Source organism: Canis aureus, chromosome 11 (genome assembly GCF_053574225.1).
Source record: "Canis aureus isolate CA01 chromosome 11, VMU_Caureus_v.1.0, whole genome shotgun sequence".
Classification (NCBI taxonomy): domain Eukaryota; kingdom Metazoa; phylum Chordata; class Mammalia; order Carnivora; family Canidae; genus Canis; species Canis aureus.
The window spans coordinates 1431526-1453400 of record NC_135621.1 but is presented as its reverse complement, the minus strand read 5'-3'; the positions used below and the strand labels follow the sequence as shown (position 1 = coordinate 1453400).

The window sequence follows — 21875 nt, the reverse complement described above, 5'->3', positions numbered from 1 at the left end:
ATTGTTGAATTGACTTTTGCCTTATTCTTAAAGAGTTCCTTTGATGGAAACAATTAAGAATTTTAGATCAAAGGAAAGAAAAACACTTAAGAACACGTATAATGCCTCCTCAACCTGAAAAGCAGGAAAGGATAATAAATAGCAAAAATCAGATAAAAATACTTCTATTATAATAGACACCATATTGCAAGTACATTTAAAATTAGCAATGCATAACATTTATTTCCTTGACATTTGACTTCCAAAGAGTTCACAGTGTTTCAGTGTCAGTTGAAACAGGGGAAGAAAAAAAAAAAAAAAAGAAACAGGGGAAGAATCTCAGGGAAGGATCCTTCACATAAATAATAGGACCATTGGTAATAATGTCTCTCAGTTCTTTCCAAATCGATAAAGATGCATTTCCTGATGAGTGACTGAGCTGTGAAGAAAGAGATGAGAAACCCTCATCCCTCTGAATTACTTGTGTCAGAATATATTGACCATAGTACCACGGATAGTAAATTATCCTTATTAACAGGAAATATGTCTCAGATTGGAATCTGAGCAATCAGATGGGCAGAGAAAAAATGCTTTGACTCGCTCTTCATCTTTTAAAGACAAAGGAGAGCTTTTTTTTTATTTATGATAGTCACAGAGAGAGAGAGAGAGAGGCAGAGACACAGGCAGAGGGAGAATCAGGCTCCATGCACCGGGAGCCCGATGTGGGATTCGATCCCGGATCTCCAGTATCGCACCCTGGGCCAAAGGCAGGCGCCAAACCGCTGCGCCACCCAGGGATCCCAAGGAGAGCTTTTTTATGTACAAAGTCTATTGTCAAGCTAGCCTTAGGGAATAAGAGTCTGCAGCATCGAATCCCCCTGCACAACTGGGAAGCCCGTGCCCCAGGTCTTCCTGATTTGAAATCCCTGGGCCTGTCCCCCAACACAGGCTGCCACGCTGAGGTCATTTTCAATTGCTCTCTTAGGAGCTCTGGGGAAGGGAGAAGGAGCTAGAGAGGATGTGACTGGAAGCGTGGAGGCCTAGAAAATTAAGGCCATTCCAATTTAAATTCAGTGTTAGCACAAGTCCAGCCATCCCAGGTCCCTGTGAAGAACAGCTGAAATTAACATTACTTCAGTTACTGGAAAAAGCAAAAGTTTACAGCTTAATGTCCTAGAAAGTCTCACAATAGAAACAAAACTGAGTCAAGGCCAAGGACAGGAAGCCTCTATTAGAATGAGAACAGAGCTCAATGCCCTTGAATGTCCCATATCAAAATGTAAACAGAACTTGAGGAATTGCTCCACCCCTTCTGGAGGTCCCTGAGACCAGCCCTTAAAACTAAGCTAAAACCCACCTCGGGGTTCAAGTCCCTGCTCCACTCTGTCCGGTATACTTGCACACAAGCTCTAGCTTGTAAATAAACCCTCATGTGTTTGCATCAGTGTCAGCTTCTCGGTGGTTTCTTGGATTCACAATCTTGGGCACAACACTCTGAGATAAAAAAAACAAAGCCAAAAGAAGCTCAGACGCAGGTAGAGTAAATGCAGGGTTCTGAGAGAATCGGCGGAGACCCAGGGGCTTGGGAGCTCTTCTGTGGAGGCCCATGCAGACTGGGGGGCAGGATGCTCAGCCCCAGAGCCAGAGGACCCAGAGACCCCACCCGCATCCGGCCCATCAGGGGGGGTCTCAAGGAGCAGCACTGTGCTGCTCACGGGAGGCCAGAGGTGCTGATGCCCACCCCACCTCTGACCCCGCAGGTGCATCTACCACACAGATGTGCACCTGATAATCAGCGCCAGAGCCCATCCCCAGACCCTGCACAGACCACTCACTGCCACCAATTTGTCGGACCACAGAGGATGCATAGATTCAGCTCTGCCTGGAAAGTAGGATATAGCTTCCTTTGTACTTTGTGCTTTATTGTCATTTATTTTCCTTGATTTTTTTCTTAATTGACTTATTTTAATTTTATGTATGTACCTTATATATTTCTTTCTTTCTTTTTTTTACCTTATATATTTCTTAATTTTACTTTCATGGTACTTTAATTGTGTTTCATATTTGGGGTTTAGAATCTTTTGAAATGCAGGCCAAAATAATCTGGTGTTTTTTTTTGGAGAGCAGTTGTTATTGTTTTCCTTGGTTTTTCTTTTTCTTCCCTCTTTCTTTTCTGGAAAAGGTAATGAGATGGAGAAATTCACCTCCATAAAATAACATGAGATAGTACTCACAGCCAGGAAGTCCATCAATACACATATATGATGTCTAACTACATTTTAAAACAATGATTATAAAGATAGCAGCTGGGCTTGATAAAGAGCACAGAAGAAAACTAGAGAATCCCTTACTGTAGAAGTAAAACAACTAAAATCTAGTCAGGCCAACGTTAAAAATGTTATAACTGAGATGCAGTCCCACGTGGAAGCCATAAAAACAAGAAAGGTTATGGACCACAGAGACAGACGTAGGGAAGTCAGCCACTTATTAAAAAATAACATTCATATCTTAGGAGACTAGAAGATGAAGAGAGAGAACAGATGGGCCTTGCTCAGCCATTAGAAATGACAAATACCCACCATTTGCTTCAACGTGAATGGAACTGGAAGGTATTATGCTGAGTGAAGTAAGTCAATCAGAGAAGGACAAACATTGTATGTTCTTATTCATTTGGGGAATATAGATAATAGTGAAAGGGAATATAAGGGAAGGGAGAAGAAATGTGTGGGAAATATCAGAAAGGGAGACAGAACATAAAGACTCCTAACTCAGGGGATCCCTGGGTGGTGCAGCGGTTTAGTGCCTGCCTTTGGCCCAGGGTGCGATCCTGGAGACCCGGGATTGAATCCCACATCGGGTTGCCGATGCATGGAGCCTGCTTCTCCCTCTGCCTATGTCTCTGCCTCTCTTTCTCTCTCTCTGTGTGTGTGACTATCATAAATAAAATTAAAAAAAAAGACTCCTAACTCAGGGAAATGAATTAGGGGTGATGGAAGGGGAGGAGGGCGGGTGGTGGGCGTGAATGTATGATGGGCACTGAGGGGGGCACTTGACGGGAGCACTGGGTGTTATTCTGTATGCTGGCAAATTGAACACCAATAAAAAAAATTATTATTAAAATAAAAGAAAGAAAGAAATAAAGAAAGAAATAGAAAGAATGAATGAAAGAAAGAAAGAAAGAAAGAAAGAAAGAAGAAAGAAAGAAAGAAAGAAGAAAGAAAGAAGAAAGAAAGAAAGAAGAAAGAAAGAAGAAAGAAAGAAAGAAAGAAAGAAAGAAAGAAAGAAAGAAAGAAAGAAAGGAGTGGCACCTGGGTGGCTCAGTCAGTTAAGCTTCTGCATTAGGCTCAGATCATGATCCAGGTCCCAAGGCAGGCTCCCTGTTTAGCAGGGAACCTGCTTCTCTCTCTCCCTCTGCCCCTCTCGCTCATGCTTTTTCTCCTCTCTCTCTCTCTCATATAAATAAATAACATCTTTGAAAAAGAAACAAACAAACTCAGAAGGAAGAGAAATCTCCCATGTAGAAGAATTTCAAACAATTCGTGCAGACATACCACACTCAAGTTCATGAGCATAGCTTCCCACTCTTATGTGTGGAAAACATATAGTAACTTCCTTCTGCAAAATATATTATGAAAAACCTAAAATAATAATGATAATATAATAATAATAATAATAATAATAATAATAATAAAAGAATCACTTTACTATGGAGAAAGCTGACAAACACTACCTCAGCAAGATGATCAGATCGATACCAAGACTGATAAATCATGTTGATAGTATCTATCCTTTATATGATATAATGAAAATGGCAGTATATCTCTGTATATAATCCACAAAAACAGTTCAGTCATGAGATAAACCACAGACATGTACCAACTGAGGGAAATTTTACAAAATACTCTACTTCTCAAAGTGTTCCAGTTCAACAACAACAAGGAAAGCCTGAAAGACTGTTATAATCCAGAGGAGCCTAAGAAAACATGAGGACAAATGGAATGTGATATGAGGGATGGTAACTTAGCAAAAGCTAAGGAAATCTGAATAAAGTATGATCTTTGGTTAATGCGAATATTTTAATATTGATTCATTAGCTCATATTTGTACCGTACTAATATAAGATATCAATAATTGGAGAAATTGAGTGCCAATGCATGCGAATGCTCTGTACTATCTTCTCAATTTCCCTATAAATTCCCTCAATTCCCTATAAATCTTTGTTTTTTTCCTAAAAAATAAGATTTATTTTGAAAATTGACTCATTTCTTGATGAGTGACTGAGCTGTGAATAAAGAGATGAGAAACCCTCATCCCTTTGAATTACTTGTGTCAGAATATTTTAACCATAGTACTACGGATAGTAAATTATTCTTAGTAACAGGAAATACGTCTCAGATTGGAATCTGAGCAATTAGATAGGCAGAGAAAAATAACTGACTCGCTCCTCATCTTTTAAAGATAAAGGACAGCTTTTCTATGTACAAAGTCAGTTGTCAAGATAGCCTTAGGGAATAAGAGTCTGCAGCATGGAATCCCACTGCACAGTTGGGACGCCCATACCCCAGGTCTTCCTGATCCCAAATCCCTGGGCCTGTCTCCCAACACGGGCTGCCAAGCTGAGGTCATCTGCAATTGCTCTCTTAGGAGCTCCAGGGAAGGGAGAAGGAGCTAGATAGGATGGGACTGGATGCAAGGAGGCCGAGAAAATGAAGGCCTTTCTACTTTAAGTTCAGTGTTCGAACAAGACCAGCCATCCCAGGCCCCTGTGAAGAAGAGCTGAAATTTACATTACTTCAGTTACAGGAAAAAAAAAAAAGTTTACAGCTTAATGTCCTAGAAACCCCCACAATAGAATGAAACTGAGCCCATGCCAAGGGCTGGAAGCGCCTATTAGAATGAGAGCAGAGTTCAATACCATTGAAGGCCCCATAACAAAATGTAAACAGAACTTGAGGAATTGCTCCAGCCCTTCTGGAGGACCCCGAGACAAGCCCTTAAAACTAAGCTAAAACCCACCTCGGGGTCCAAGTCCCTGCTCCGCAGTGTTGGGTGTACTTGGACGCAAGCTCGAGTTGGAAATCAACCCTTGTGTGTTTGCATTGGTGTCAGCTCCTTAGTGGTTTCTCGGATTCGCAATCTTGGGCACAACACCCCCATGTCCCCTCCCACCTTGGTTGAACCGCTATCCCCTCCCACCCAGGGTGACACTCAGTCACCTCCCTCCCTACAACAGCTGGGCACAGGCCGTCACACAGGTCCCATGGGCACGGTGGGCACTCTCCCACATTTTCGGAACACGATGCTATGAAACTCGAAGTCGACAGTAAGAAAAAAAATTGGACAGACAAAAAATACGTGGAGATTATGAACATCCTACTAGAGAATGAATGGATCAACCAGGAAATTAAACAGGAAATTTAAAACAAATGAAAATGAAAATATGTTTTTCCAAAATTCTGGGATGTAGCAAAGGCAGTCCTAAGAGGGAAATACATAGCAATACAGGACTACCTCAAGAAATAAGAAGTATCCAATACACAACCTAACCCTACACCTAAAGGAGCTGGAAAAGAAATAGCAAACAAAGCCTAAAGACTACAGAAGAAGGGAAAAAATAATGATGAGAGCAGAAATAAACAATACAGAAACAACAAAACAGTAGAATGGAATAACGAAACTAAGAGCTGTTTCTTCAAAATAATTAATAAAATGGATCAAGCCCTAGCCAGCTTTATCAATGAGAAAAGAGAAAAGACCTAAATAAATAAAATAAAAGATGAGAGAAGAGAGATCACAATCAACACCAGCAAAATTAGACAATTATAAGGGAATACTATGAAATTATACACAAACAAACTGGAAGACCTGGAAGAAATGGACAAATCCCTAGAAATGTGCAAACGAGCAGAACTGAAACAAGACCCATCACTAATCAAAAACCAAACACAAACCCCAAGACCAAAATACATTCACTAAACCTTCCTGCCAACCCTCACCCTAACTCCTAAACCTATTCTAAACCCTTAAGCCTGACCCCTAACTTAAATCTAAACCTAAGCCTACCCTCTAACCCTAACCTTAACTTAATATACTCAAATACTATTCCTAACCTTAACCAGTACCCTAACCCTAACACTCTAATACTAATCCTATCTCATACCCAAACTGTACCCTAACCCATACCCTAAAACTAACCCCTAACCCACTCCCTAACCGTATCTCTTACCCTTTTCCAAATCCGTACCCTGACCCTGACCTGAACCTAAACCTAACCCATAACCAAACACTAACCCTAACCCTAGCCCTAATCCCTACCTAACCCTAACCCTAGCCCTAATCCCTACCTAACCCTAACCCTAACCCTCGCCCTAACTCACACCCTAACCCCTAACCTTAAATGCAAACCTAAGCTCAACCCTAACTCTAACCATAACCCTAACCCCAACTCCAAACCTCCTGCCCTAATCCCTAAAGTCTAAACCCTAACCCTAACTCTAAATCCTGTCCCTAACCCTAACCCCCATCCTAACTCTTAACTACTGACCCTTACACTTATGCCTCACCTAACCTCTAATCCGTAACCATAAGCATAATCATAACTCCTAACATCTAACCTAAGCCTAACCACCAACTGCCTCCCCTCCCCTGACCCTACCATTTATTCTACCCATTCACTTACCATATGGTTGTGAGTAGTCCCTTCTGATATGGACGTGGTCCCCAATGGCGCCTCCAGAGTCCTCCACGGGGTCCTGAGTAATCCAGGCTCATGTGAGTGCGGACGTGGCCCCACATATTCCTTAGTCATAGTCAGCAGGTCCTGAGGACGCTGGGTCTCCTATCACTGTGGACTATGCCTCACATCCTCTGGAACCCTCACAGCAGGTCCTTAGGAGGCCGAGGGGTCCTGTCAGCCTGAGCATGGCCCCACGTCCCCCAGAAAACTCACCGCAAGTCCTGAGGAAGGGCTCCTATCAGCATAGACACATCCCCATACGTCCGAAAGCCAAAGTGCAGGTGCTGAGGATGATGGGGGTCCTGTCACTGTGAATGTGGCACCCAGCTTCCAGAAGCCTCAACTTATGTCCGGAGGGGGCCTGGAGCTCATACCAGAGTGGAAGCGGTGCCACATCTTCCTGAAGTGTCCCCGTGGGTCCTGAAGCAGCTCAGGGGCTCCTGTCAGCATAGATGCGGGCCCACAATTTCCTGAAGCCTCCCCGCAGGACCTGAGGCGGCCCAGGCCTCCTGGCAGCGTGATGCGGGCCCACATCTTCCTGAACCTCACTGCTGGTCCTGAGGAGACCAGGGCTCCTGTCAGCGTGAACGCGGCCCAATTTCCTCATGAGACTTCCCGCGGGTCCTGAGGAGGCTGGGATTCATCAGCGTGGACTCGTCCCCATGTCCTCCTCAGGCCTCCCCAGCACAGGCTGGCTCCTGTTAGTGAAGGCAGAGGAGGCCTACTGCACATGTGCACCCCTGGGTGGGGCCTGGGGTCGGGCGCCCCCTGCGGGATGCTCAGGCGCTGCAGGAGGCCATGCAGGAAGAGTCGGGTGCTCCAGAGGCCACACCTGCCTCATCCAGGTTCCAGCTGTGGCCGGTTAGCTTCGGAAATATCTCACTGAAATGGAGCCCAACACCCGGATTTCCCAGAAATACTTAAGGACAAGGAATTGCAGCCACAGGACATGAAATGAAATGTAGACCAGACTTTTACCACGTCCTGCAAAACTCACTCAACCCTCTTCCACTGTAGGTGGGACTGCGGGCTAGTGTAGCCGCCCTGTACAGTGTGGAGGCTCCTCAGGATGTTACAAATAGAGCTGCCCTGTGACCAGCAGGTGAACGGCCTGGAGCTCACTCCGAAGATACAGATGCAGTGAGACTCGGGACACCTGCACCCCAATTTCCACTGCAGCCGGGTCCACAGTAGCCACACTGTGGGAGGAGCCTTGGTGCCCTCGGACAGATGATGGATAAAGAGGACGGGAGATAGATGATGGTCATAGAGAGAGGAATGGTACTCAGGTATCAAAGAGAAGGAAATCTTGCCATTTGCAATGATGTGGATAGAACTAGAAGGATCATGTTAAGTGAAATAAATCAGTCGGGAAAGAGAATGACCGTGTGGTGTCATTCATAGGTGGAATTAAAGAAGCAAAGCAGATAACAACTGTAAAGGGAAGGAAAAACAAATATGATAAAAACAGATGCAGGAAATACAGACTCTTAATGAAAGGAAACAAACTGAGGGCCGCTGGAGGTTGGGGATAACAGGGGACCGGCATGAAGGAGGGCACGTGATGTCATGAGCACTGCTGTTATCTCCAACTGGTGAATCCCTGAATTCTTCCTCTGAAAGTATAATACACTATACATTAATTAATTGGGTTTAAATTAAATTAAGTTAAAAAATCATTTGTATCAGAGCACATTTCCTTCTAGACTCTCAGTTTTGCTCATTCAGCTTATACCGGGACCACCCACCGTGGGTCTGGTTTGTCTAAATAGGCTCCATGCCTCATCCATGGCGCAGCCCAGGGCTAGAACTCATGACCCCTGAGATCAGGACCGGAGGTGAGGTCAGGAGTCGGATGCTTAACCAACAGAGCCAGCTGGGGGCCCAAGAACCACACTGCTTTATCCTGTGTCTCTGTGACATCATTTGAAATAGGAAAGTGCTGCGTTCTGCTCTCTCCTGCTTCTCCAATACTGAATTGCTGTCCGGGGTCATTTGTGGGGGCGGATGGATGTTATGGGTTTTTTTTTTTTTTTACTATTTTGAAGATCTGTCACCATGATTTTGATAGGAATGACATTGAATCTGAGGATGGATTCAGGAACTGCGGACATTTTCACAAGATGAGGCTCTCACCCCACAAGCCCAGGACGGCCTCCCAGAGCCTGGTATGGCTCAGTGCAGAAGTCTTGTGCTCCTTTGGTTCAGTCTCATTATTAATTCTCCTTGATGCTCCTGAGAAGGGAGTCACATACTTCATTTTTTTCCTGAGTGCTCATTGTCGGGACACAGCAAGGCTACTCTGCTCTGTAGGGTCAGTTTGTGTCCGTGACTTTACTGAACTCACTCCTTAGTTCTAACAGGTTTTGGTGGAGGCTCTCGGGTTTCCTTCTTCTAGCACTGCATCTTCAGCATATAGGGACTGTGTACGTCCCACTTCCAGGTGTGGAACCTTTGCTGTTTACAGTTTAATGTCCTAGAAATACCAACAATAGAATCAAAACTGAGCCCAGGACAAGGACAGGAAGGCCCTATTAGAATGAGAACAGAGCTCAATGCCCTTGAAGGCCCCATATCAAAATGTAAACAGAACTTGAGGAATTGCTCCAGCCCTTCTGGAGGTCCCCAAGACCAGCCCTTAAAACTAAGCAAAAACCCACATCGGGGTCCAAGTCCCTGTTCCACTCAGTCGGGTGTACTAGGACACTAGCTTGATCTTGTAAATAAACCCTCATGTGTTTGCATTCGTGTCGGCTTCTCAGTGGTTTCTCGAATTCGCAATCTTGGGCACAACAGACTGAGATAAAAAACAAAACCAAAAGAAACTCGCATGAGGGCAGAGTGAAAGCAGGATTCTGAGAGAAGTAGCAGAGACCCGGGGGCTTGGCGGCTCTTCTGTGGTGGGCCTGCAGACTGGGGGGCGGGATGCTCAGCCCCAGAGCTAGAGGACCCAGCGTCCCCACCCGCATCCCTCCCATTAGCACGGAGTCTCAGGGAGCAGCACAGTGCCACCCGCTGGAGGCCAGAGGCGCTGAAGCCCACCCCACCTCTGACCCCACAGGTGCATCTCTCAGGCAGATGTGCACCTGACAATCAGCGCCATGGGCCATTCCCAGACCCCGCACAGACCACTTGCTGCCAACGTTGTTGGACCGCAGAGGCTGTAGAGCTTCAGCTCTGCCTGGAAAGTAGGGTCTAGCTTCCTTTGTACTTTGTGCTTTATTTTCATGTATTTTCTTTGATTCTAGTTTATAAATTGCCTTATTTTAAATTTTATGTATGTACCTTATATATTTCTTATGTTTAGTTTCATGGTACTTTAATTGTGTTTCTTATTTTGGGATTTAGAATCTTTTAACAAGCAGGCCAAAATAATGTGGTGTTCTTTTAGGAGGGCAAATTTATTGTTTTTCTTGGTTTTTCTTTTTCTTCTTTCTTTCTTTTTTGGAAAAAATAATGAGATGGAGAAATTCACCTTCATAAAATAACATGAGGTAGTACTCACAGCCAGGAAGTTCATCCATTCACATATATGATGTCTAAATACAGTTTAAAACAATGATTATAAAGATAGCTGCTGGGCTGGAAAAAGAGCACAGAAGAAAACTAGAGAATCCCTTACTGTAGAAATAAAAGAACTAAAATCTAGTCAAGCCAACGTTAAAAATGCTATAACTGAGATGCAGTCCCAAGTGGAAGCCTTAAAAACAAGGAAGGTTATGGACCACAGAGGCAGACATAGGGAACTCAGCCACTTATTAAAGCAATAAGATTCATATCATAGGAGACTCAGAAGATGAAGAGAGAGAAAAGGTGGGCCTTGATCAGCCATTATAAATGACAAATACCCACCATTTGCTTCAAGGTGGATGTAACTGGATGGTATTATGCTGAGTGAAGTAACTCAATCGGAGAAGGACAAACATTGTATGTTCTCATTCACTTGGGGAATATAAATAATAGTGAAAGGGAATATAAGGGAAGGGAGAAGGAATGTGTGGGAAATATCAGAAAGGGAGACAGAACATAAAGACTCCTAACTCTGGGAAACGAACTAGGGGTGATGGTAGGGGAGGAAGGCTGGGGTGGGGGTGAATGTGTGATGGGCACTGAGGAGGGCACTTGATGGGATGAACTTTGGGTGTTATTCTGTATGTGGGCAAATTGAACACACACACAAAAATAAATTTATTATTAAGAAAAAAAAAAGAAGGAAGAAAAAGTGGCACCTGGGTGGCTCAGTCAGTTAAGCTTCTGACTTAGGCTCAGATCATGATCCAGGTCCCAAGGAAGACTTCCTGCTCAGCAGGGAACCTGCTTCTCCTTCTCCCTCTGCCCCTCTCGCTCATGGTTTTTCTCTCCTCTCTCTCTCAATTAATTAAATAGCGTCTTTGAAAAAGACACAAACAAACCCAGAATGAAGAGAAATCTCCCATGTAGAAGAATTTAAAACAATTTGTGCAGACACTCCACCCTCAAGTTCATGAGCATAGCTTCCCACTCTTATGTGTGCAATACACATAGTAACTTCCTTCTACAAAATATATTATGAAAAACTTAAAAAATAATGATAATATAATATTAATAATAACAATAACAATAAAGAATCACTTTACTACGGAGAAAGCTGACAAACACTACATCAGCAAGATGATCAGATGGATACCAAGACTGATAAATTATGTTGATAGTATCTATCCTTTATATGATATAATAAAAAAGCAGTATATCTCTGTATATAATCCACAAAAACAGTTCAATCATGAGATAAACAACAGACATGTCCCAACTGAGGGAAATTGTACAAAATACTCTACTTCTCAAAGCATTCCAGTTCAACAACAACAAGGAAAGGCTGAAAGACTGTCACAATCCAGAGGAGCCTAAGAAAACATGAGGACAAATGGAGTGTGATATGAGGAATGGTAACTTAGCAAAAACTATGGAAATCTGAATAAAGCATTGTCCTTGGTTAATGCAAATATTTTAATATTGATTCATTAGCTAATATTTGAACCATACTAATATATCAATAATTAGAAAAATTGAGTGCAAGTCAATGAGAATTCTCTTATTATCTTCTCAATTTCCCTATAAATCTTTGTTTTTATTTCAATAAATAAGATTTATTTTGAAAATTGAGTTAAATAAATCAGGCTCCAAGTGTGGAGACATTTCAAGAATAGTTGAAGTAACTTTTGCCTTATTCTTAGAGAGTTCCTTCATTGGGAACAAAGTAAAAATTTTATATCAGAAGGAAAGAAAAACACTTATGAACACGTACAATGCCTTCTCAACCTGAAAAGCAGGAAAGGATAATAAATAGCAAAAATCAGATTAAAAAACTTCTATTATAATAGACACCATATTGCAAGTGCATTTAAAATTAGCAAGGCATAACATTTATCTCCTTGACATTTGTCTTCCAAAGAGTTCACAGTGTTTCAGTGTCAGTTGAAACAGGGGAAGAATTTCAGGGAAGAATCCTTCACATAATAATAGGACCATTGGTAATAATGTCTCTCAGTTATTTCCAAATCCATAAAGATGCATTTTCTGATGAGTGACTGAGCTGTGAAGAAATAGTTGAGAAAGCCTCATCCCTCTGAATTACTAGTGTCAGAATATTTTAACAATACTACCACGGATAGTACATTATCCATATTAACAGTCAATACGTCTCAGATTGGAATCTGAGCAATCAGATGGGCAGAGAAAAAACGCTTTGACTTGCTCCTCATCTTTTAAAGGCAAAGGAGAACTTTTCTATGTACAAAGTCAGTTGTCAAGATAGCCTTAGGGAATAAGAGTCTGCAGCATCAAATCACGCTGCATAGCCGATACGCCGATCTCCAGGTCTTCCTGATCGCAAATCCCAGGGCTTGTCCCCCAACACAGGCTGCCACACTGAGGTCATTTGCAATTGCTCTCTTAGGAGCTCCAGGGAGGGCAGCAGGAGCTAGAGAGTATGGGACGGGACGCGTGGAGGCCGAGAACATTACGGCCATTCCACTTTAAGTTCAGCATTTGCACACGTCCAGCAATCCCAGGCCCCTGTGAAGAAGAGCTGAAATTTACATTACTTCAGATACAGGAAAAAAACAAAAATTTACAGCTTAATGTCCAGAATGCCCCAGAATAGAATAAAAACTGAGCCGAATCCAAGGGCTGGAAGCCCTTTTAGAATGAGGAGTGCTCAATGCCCTTGAAGGCCCCATATCAGAAAGTGAACAGAACTTGAGGAATTGCTCCAGCCCTTCTGGAGGTCCCCGAGACCAGGCCCTTAAAAGTAAGTTAAAACCGTCCTCGGGGTCCAACTCCCTGCTCTACTCTGTGGGGTATACTTGGACCCATGCTCCAGTTTGTAAAACACCCCTCGTTTGTTTGCATCAGTGTCGGCTCCTTAGTGGTTTTTCGGATTCGCCATCTTGTGCACAATACCCCCATGTCCCCTTCCCACCTGGACTGACCCCCTGTCCCCTCCCACCCAGGCTGACCCTCAGTCACCTCCCCACCCACAACAACTGGGCACAGGCCCTCACACAGGTCCATGGGCATGCTGGGCACTCCCGCCGTCCCCAGCTTCCCAGGGGAAGGAAGGAGGATTCGGCAAGACACAATCCCATGGTGGCCCCTGAGGTCCCTGCCCAGGATGGCACCTGGTGACATGTCGGGGTCTGAGTCCCTGACGCTGGCTCCTCCTCCATGGTATTCACACAGGAAATGAAATAAGAGGCCCTGGTCTCCTCCAGGGACATCAAGCAGGTGGACCTGGACATCAACATGATGTTCAACAGTCACATCATGTTTTGGGACTACTATGGGTTAGGGTGAGGCTGAGGGGCCAGGGGGGATTGGGACCCGGGGGAGGACTGGTGGCTTCTGGGAAGGGAACATGGGGCTTCTGAGGCCAGGGGAAGAACAGCAGCCAAGAAAACACAGCGGCATGGTAGGGTGCTGGGGATGACCTCCGTGTCTCTACCCCTGGTGTCTCAGGGATGAGGAGGCCACTAGGATGGGGCCTCCAGGGGTTGCCATGTGAGCTGATCCCCAAAGGGGTGACGGATGGCACCCTGAAAACCAGGTGCCTGGGTGGGGGCCATGGGGGGCATTAGGGACCTGGGGGCAGGTTGCATGGCTGTGACTGGAGGAGGACACACATTGATCCGATGAGGGTCTGAAGGGTCAGAGTGACACCCACCCTCGGTGCTTTATATATTGCTAAATTCTATGCATTTAATTTGAGACAATTTGCAATTTGTAAACATACATAGTATGATGACCCCCAGATAATGCGCCCAGTCCAGCCAGGGCCCTGAACTGACCACACGGGGCCCCTGAAGCAGGTGTCACAATAAACCTAAGACTGTGGTCGCCTTTATCTGTAAATGTCTCGGTGTGCATCTTAGAGAAAGCGGATGCCCTGTGTCTGCAGGCCCCCCACGCCATCCCCTTCATTCCCCACCCACACACTAACCCCCTACATCATTATCCCTCATGGTATCCCCCCTACACCATCCCCCTCAAACCCACACACCCCCACACAAACCCCACCCACACTATACCCCAACACCATCCCCCCTACACCATCCCCCTCAATCCACCACCATCATACCCCTGCCCCCACACCATCCACTCACACACCATCACCCCTCAGCAAGGACCCGGTGCAGCTGCCCCCTGTGGGACATGGTCATCCTCCCCATGGTTCTCTGGACAGCCTGCTACCATCAGAAGCCCGGTGTCCCATAGTGTATCCAGGGGTTGCAGGGAGGAGGAAAGACAGGGAGCCCCCGACAGGGTGGGTGCAGGTGCATGGAGCAGAGGAAGCACTGTGCCCTGCCTCCTCCTACTCTTCCTCCAGGAGGGCGGCACAACCTGCACAGGACACCAGCCCCTAACCCAGAGGGACCTGGGCTGACTTGGGCCCAGGCTCTTTGGGGGCTGGGTTGATTTGAGCCCACACCAGTCCCAACTCAAAGACTAATGGAATCAGGCCCCCATGGCCCTGGCCAGCCCTGGATTCTGGCCCTGGGTTGAGTGAGCCCTCTCAGAGCTGGATGTGACCTCCTGGGCCCTGGGCATGCCCCACAGATCCAGGTCGCTGATCTAGGGCAGCCCTGGGGATCCCAGGACACACCAGTGTGGGGAGAGGAGGGGTAAGCCGGTGGGGCCCACCCACACCCACACCAGGAGGCAGACTCCTCCAGGTGCTCCAGCCCCAGAGAGCCTGAAGCCGGGGTCCTGATGCCCTGCAGGGACCCAGAGCAGGAGGCCATGAGCGACAGGTCCATGTCAGCTCTGCTGTCCTCAGAACCGTCAATCAGGGTGAAACCTCAGGATACTTGCCCCCACCGGAGTCCACACATTCTCCCAGGTGGGGGACTCCAGCACCCGCCCCCCCACCCCGTGTGATTCTTGCCCCCCTTTAAGGACAGAAAGGTCTCCTTCCCCAGGGGAAGGCACGAAATCATGGCTCTGAGCCTTTGCTGTAGAAAGTCAATAAAGTGTTGTGGTGTGAAAATTCAGAGCCAACCCATTTCTGTGTCTCCAAGAACTATGTGCACGGGGCATGGAGAGACCCCAGAAAGGAGGAGGGAGCACCACCTAGGCGCCAACCAGCCACTGCTGGGGCACCTCCAGGCACACACAGCTGACCTCCCCACGTGCCTTCTAGGGGAGGCCGGACCCACTGCTGTACATGGGAATGTGGCTGAGCCGGAACTTCCAGCTCTGCTGACCCTCCAGCTGAAAGTTCCTGCACGAGTGAGCCCCAGCATGGCCATGAGAGCCCAGCTAGCCGCCCAGCGCCAGCACCAGAAATGATGTTCTGCCAACAATTTCGGGGTTTTGGGTGACACAGCCAGAGGATCTGATGGCTGCACGGGATAGCTGCATGTGATAGACACACACGCAGCTCAAAACCACAAAAGTCGGAATCCCCCCAATGTTGTCAAACAGCAGCCAGATGGTTACATACACTACAATGTTGTCCCCAATAGGATATTTGGAAAACGCTATAAGCCATGACTGCAGAGGTGTTGGAGGTACAGAGATGTCTTTGCTGTGTTCCAAAAAGGAGGACAGAGGGGCAGGAAGCATCCTCCGGAGGCGGGGGGCCCTCCTAGGAAAGGAAACCAGGTCCCTATGAAGGCTACGGAGGGTGAAACCTTTCCTCCTCTCTTTCAGCTTCTGCTTTTCCTCCTAAATGCCATTTTCCTCAATCATAATAGCAAAAATTTATTTTATGTTTTTAAATTTCTTTTTATTGGAGTCCAATTTGTATGAATTCTTTCTTCAGCAAGGGTGTCATACAGGAGAGAAGGAGGGAGAAAGATTAACCCAGACAGGCAACATATAAAGGAGTTCATGACCAATTAACCAGTCCAGTACGGAATTTTAAGATGGACTCTTCTAGTGGGGGAAAAAAAGAGACCAAAAGCAACAAAGATGAGAAAGGCCCAGAGAACGTCACCAGAAACACCATCTCTTCCGGTAACACAAATGCACAAAGTTCATATCTTTGAATAATCACTCTGAATGCTGATAGACTAAATCCTCCAATAAAAAGATATATGGTATCAGAGGGGCTTAAAAAACAGGATCCGGGATGTCTGGGTGGCTCAGGGGTTGAGCCTCTGCCTTTGAATCAGGGTGTGATCCTGGAGTCTTGGAACGAGTCCCATATTGGGCTCCTGGTGGGGAGCCTGTTTCTCTCTCTGCCTAATTTTCTGCCTCTCTCTCTCTCTCTCTCTCTCTCTCGCTCTCTCTCACACTATCATAAAGAAAATTATTATTAAAAAAACAACATCCATCTGTACGCTGACTACAAGATGCTCACCTTAGACCTATAGACACCAACAGATTGAAAGTCAGGGGATAGAAAATAATCTATGACGCTAATGGATATCAAAAGAAAGATGGAGGACCCATACTTATATCAGACAAATGAGATTTGAAACCAAACCCTGGGGGACACCTGGTGGCTCAGTGGTTGAGCATCTGCCTTCGGCTCAGGGTGTGATTCTGGGATCCCAGGATCAAGTCCCACATCAGCCTCCCTTTGGGGAGCCTGCCTCTCACTCTATGTTCCTTCCTCTGCTTCTCTGTGTAATTCTCATGAATAAATAAATAAATATTTTAAATTTCAAAAAAGAAAGAATACTGTAAGAAGAGATGAAGAAGGGCATTATTTCATAATTAAAAAGACTCTCTATCATGATCAAACAACAAAATATTTATGCTGCCAACATGGGAGTACCTAAATATAGAAACCACTGTTGGTGGGAATGTGAACTGGTGTAGCCACTCTGGAAAACTCTGTGGAGGTTCCTCAATGAGATAAAAATAGAATGGCACAACGACCCAGAAATTGCACTGTTGGGGATTTACCCCAAAGATTCAGATGCAATGAAACGCCGGGACACCGGCACCTCGATGTTTATATTAGGAATGTCCACAATAACCAAACTGTGGAAGGAGCCTCGGTGTCCATTGAAAATTGAATGGATAAAGAAGATGTGGTTTATGTATACAATGGAATATTACTCAGCCATTAGAAATGACAGATACCCACCATTTAATTCAACATGGATGGAACTGGAAGGTATTATGCTGAGTGAAGTAAGTCAATCGGAAAAGGACAAACAGTGTATGTTCTCATTCATTTGGTGAATATAAATAATAGTGAAAGGGAATATAAGGGAATGGAGAAGAATTGTGTAGGAAATATCAGAAAGGGAGAGAGAACATAAAGACTCCTAACTCTGAGAAATAAACTAGGGGTGCTAGAAGAAGAGGAGGGCGGGAAGTGGGGGTGAATGGGTGATGGGCACTGAGGGGGACACTTTATGGGATGAGCACTGGGTGTTATTCGGTATGTTGGTAAATTCAACACCAATAAAAAATAAATTTATTTAAAACAAAGATCCAACAACTAAATATTTATGCTGCCAACCTGGGAGTACCTAAGTATAAAAACCAATTAACAACAAACGTACAGGAACTCACTGATAATAATACAATGACAGGGGATTTTAACACCCACTTATGGTAATGGACCGATCGTCTATGCAGAAAACCAACAGGTGAACAATAGCCTTGACACACTGGACCACAGGGACTCAACACATATAGTCTGAATATTTTTTCCTAAAGCAGAATACACATTCTTTTCAAGTGCACATGGGACATTCTCCAGAACAGATCAAATCATGGCCCACAAATCAACCCTCAACAGGTACAAGAAGGTTGATATCACACGCTGTACATTTTCGGACCACGACGCTATAAGACTTGAAGCCAACAGTAAGAAAAAAAATTGGACAGACCAAAAATACGTGGAGATTATGAACATCCTACTAGAGAATGAATGGAGCAACCAGGAAATTAAAGAGGAAATTTAAAACAAATGAAAATGTAAACATGTTTCTCCAAAACTCTGGGATTTAGCAAAGGCAGTCCTAACTGGGAAGTACAAAGCAATACAGGCCTACCTCAAGAAACAAGAAGTCTCCAATACACAACCTAACCCTACACCTAAAGGAGCTGGTAAAGGAATAGCAAAAAAAGCCTAAAGCCTACAAAAGAAGGGAAAAAATAAAGATGAGAGCAGAGATAAACAATACAGAAACAACAAAACAGTAGAATGGAATAGCGAAACTAAGAGCTGGTTCTTCAAAATAATTAATAAAATGGATCAAGCCCTAGCCAGCCTTATCAACGAGAAAAGAGAAAACCTAAATAAATAAAATCACAAGTGAGAGAAGAGAGATCACAATCAACACCAGAAAAATAAGACAATTATAAGGGAATACTATGCAAGATTATACGCTAACAAACTGGGAGAACTGGAAGAAATGGACAAATCCCTAGAAATGTGCAAACGAGCAAAACTGAAATAGGAAGAAATAGAAAATATAAACAGATCCATAACTAGCAAAGGAATTGAATCAGCAAGGCACCTGGGTGCCTCAGTGGTTGAGCATCTGCTTTGGCTCAGGTCATGATCCCAGGGTCCTGGGGAATCAAGTCACACATCAGGCTCCCCGCATGGAGCCTCATTTTCCCTCTGCCTATACCTCTGCCTCTCTGTGTCTCTCATGAATACATAAATAAAATCTTTAAAAAAGACAAAAAGACAAAAAGATGAGAAAGGACCCAAATAAAATCACAAATGAGAAAAGAGAAATAACAACCAACACTAGAGAAATAGAAACGATAAGAGAATATGATGAAAAATTATATGCCAACAACCGAGAACCTGGAAGAAATAGATCAATTCCTAGAAATATATAACATAGCAAAAATGAAAAAGGAAGAAACAAGAAACTTGAACAGACAGATAACCAGCAGAGAAATTGAATCAGCAATAAGGGATCTCCCAACAGGAGATGCTTAGATCGATAGAACAGAATGGAAAGCCAAAAAAAGATAAAAACATGTAACTCTATGATCCATTAATGGACAACAAGGCAGAAATGAATATCCAATGGCACAAAGACAGTCTCTTCAAGAAACCGTAAACCTGACCCCAGGATAAGAACAAATGGTGTTGGGAAAACCAGGCAGCCACATGCAGAAGAATCAAACTGGACCACTTTCTTACACCATCTATATAAAAAATAAATTCAAAATGGATGAAAGACCTAAATGTGAGACCTGAAACTATACAAAGAAGAAAAGATAGGCAGCAACGTCGTTGACATTGGCCATTGGATCTTCTTTCTAGATATGCCTCTGAGGTGAGGGAAACAAAAGCAAAAATCCTATTGGGACTTCATCAAATTGAAAAGCTTCTGCAAAGTGAAAGAAACAACCAAATCTTAAAGGTAACATACAGGAGGAGGGGCAAGATGGCGGAAGAGAAGGGTCCCCAAGTCACCTGTCCCCACCAAATTACCTAAATAACCTTCAAATCATCCTGAAAATCTAGGAATTTGACCTGAGATTTAAACATATACCAGCTGGAATGCTACAGTAAGAAAAGTTTGTGCTTCTATGAAGGTAGGAAGATGGGAAAAAGAAATAAACAAAAGGCATCTAAGGGGGAGAGGCCACCGAGGAGCCGGGCTAAGGCCAGGGCAAGTGTCCCCCGGTCAGGAGAGCTCTGTCCCAGAGAATCAGGAGCTGCACCAATCTTCCAGGGTGGAATGGCGCTCGCAACAATTCAGAGCAGGACCCCAGGAGGGTGGGGAACCCTTGGGGTCCATGGAACACTAACAGACACCTGCACTCCTTGGAGAGTGCACCGAGCTCCCTAAGGGCTGCAGGGCACATGCATTGACCCAGGAGCAGCTCTGAGGGGCTCGGGTGGCCGCTCTGTGCGGAGGGGGCTGTGGGCCCCTGGGAGGAGCTAGGTGGCAGCACCTAGGGCAAAGGAAGAGGCTCCGTGTGGAGGGGGCTGCGCGGCTCCTGGAGCAGCTCAGAGGGGCTAGGGCGGCGGCTCTGTGGAGAGGTGGCTGCACGGCGGGGAGCGAGAATTCAACAGCGCTGGCCCCAGAGCATAGGGCGCCGAGACACAGCCCAGGATTCGGCCTCCCCCGGTACAGGCAGAGGCCCGGAGGGCCCAGGACAGCAAGGACGCTCCTGCCAAGAGCTCAGCAGACCAGCAGCCCCACGCCGGAGCCTCCAGGCCCTGCAGATGGATATCTCCGGAGTTACTGCAGGGCTGAATACTGGTTTTCAGACCTGGCCACTGCCACTGGGGTCGTTCCTCCTTGGGCTTCACGGGGTAAACAACCTCCACTGAGCACTTCACCAGGCAGGGGGAGAGGAGCTCCCCCAAGGGCTAACACCTGAAAATCAGCACAACAGGCCCCTCCCCCAGAAGACCAGCTAGACGTACAACTTCCAGGGGAAGTCAAGGGACTTAAAGTATACAGAATCAGAAGATACTCCCCCACGTTTTTTTTTTATTTCTGATTGCTTCCCCCACCCTTTTTCTCCCCGTTTCTTTCTATAATTTCTCCTTTTATTCTTTTTTTTTGCTTTTTTTCTTCCTTTTTACTTTTTTGTTTTTCTCTTCTCTTTCCTTCTTTCTCTCCTCTCTTTTTTTCTTAAGCCCAATACAACTTGTTTTTGGCCACTGTGCACTGAGCAAAATGACTAGAAGGAAATGCTCACCTCAAAAGAAAGAAACAGTCCTCTCTCCCACAGAGTTACAAATCAGGATTACAATTCAATGTCAGAAAACCAATTCAGAAGCACTATTATACAGCTACTGGTGGCTCTAGGAAAAAGCATAAAGGACTCAAGAGACTTCATGACTGCAGAATTTTGATCCAATCAGGCTGAAATTAAAAATCAATTGAATGAGATGCAATCCAAACTAGAAGTCCTAATGACGAGGGATAAGGAGGTGGAAGAACGAGTGAGTGACATAGAACACAAGTTGATGGCAAAGAGAGAAACTGAGGAAAAAAGAGACAGACAATTAAAAGACCAGGAAGACAGATTAAGGGAAATAAACGACACCCTGAGGAAGAAAAACCTATGTGTAAATGGGTTTCCTGAGGGCGCTGAAAGGGACAGCGGGCTGGAATGTGTATTTGAACAAATCATACCTGAAAACTTTCCTAATCTGGGAAGGCAAACAGGCATTCAGATCCAGGAAATAGAGAGATCCCCCCTAAAATCAATAAAAACCATCCAACACCTCGACATTTAATAGTGAAGCTTGCAAAATCCAAGGATAAAGAGAAGATCCTTAAAGCAGCAAGAGACAAGAAAATCCTGAACTTTATGGGGAGGAGCATTAGGATATCAGGAGAGGTCTCCAAAGCGACCTGGCAGGCCAGAAAGGGCTGGCAGGATATATTCAGGTCCTCCATGAGAAGAACATGCAACCAAGAATACTTTATCCAGCAAGGCTCTCATTCAAAATGGAAGGAGAGATAAAGAGCTTCCAAGACAGGCAGGAACTGAAAGAATATGTGACCTCCAAACCAGCTCTGCAAGAAATTTTCAGGGGCACTCTTAAAATTCTCCTTTAAGAAGAAGCTCAGTGGAACAATCCACAAAAACAAGACCTGAAAAGATATCATGATGACACTAAACTCATATCTGTCGATAGTAACTCTGAACGTGAATGGGCTTAATGACCCCTTCAAAGGCGCAGGGTTTCAGACTGGATAAAAAAGTAGGACCCAACTATTTTCTG

At 44.9% G+C, this 21875-nt stretch overlaps 1 long non-coding RNA gene across 2 annotated transcripts in view; it reads right to left on the bottom strand.

Moving 5' to 3' along the window:
* Positions 1-11394: 11394 nt before the first annotated feature.
* The window catches only part of LOC144322919 (uncharacterized), a 30079-nt gene continuing 19598 nt past the window's right edge, over positions 11395-21875 (bottom strand). For both annotated transcript variants that reach the window (XR_013388506.1, XR_013388507.1), the window contains exon 4: positions 11395-12769. This is a non-coding gene — a long non-coding RNA (uncharacterized LOC144322919). The remainder of the gene's footprint in view (positions 12770-21875) is intronic.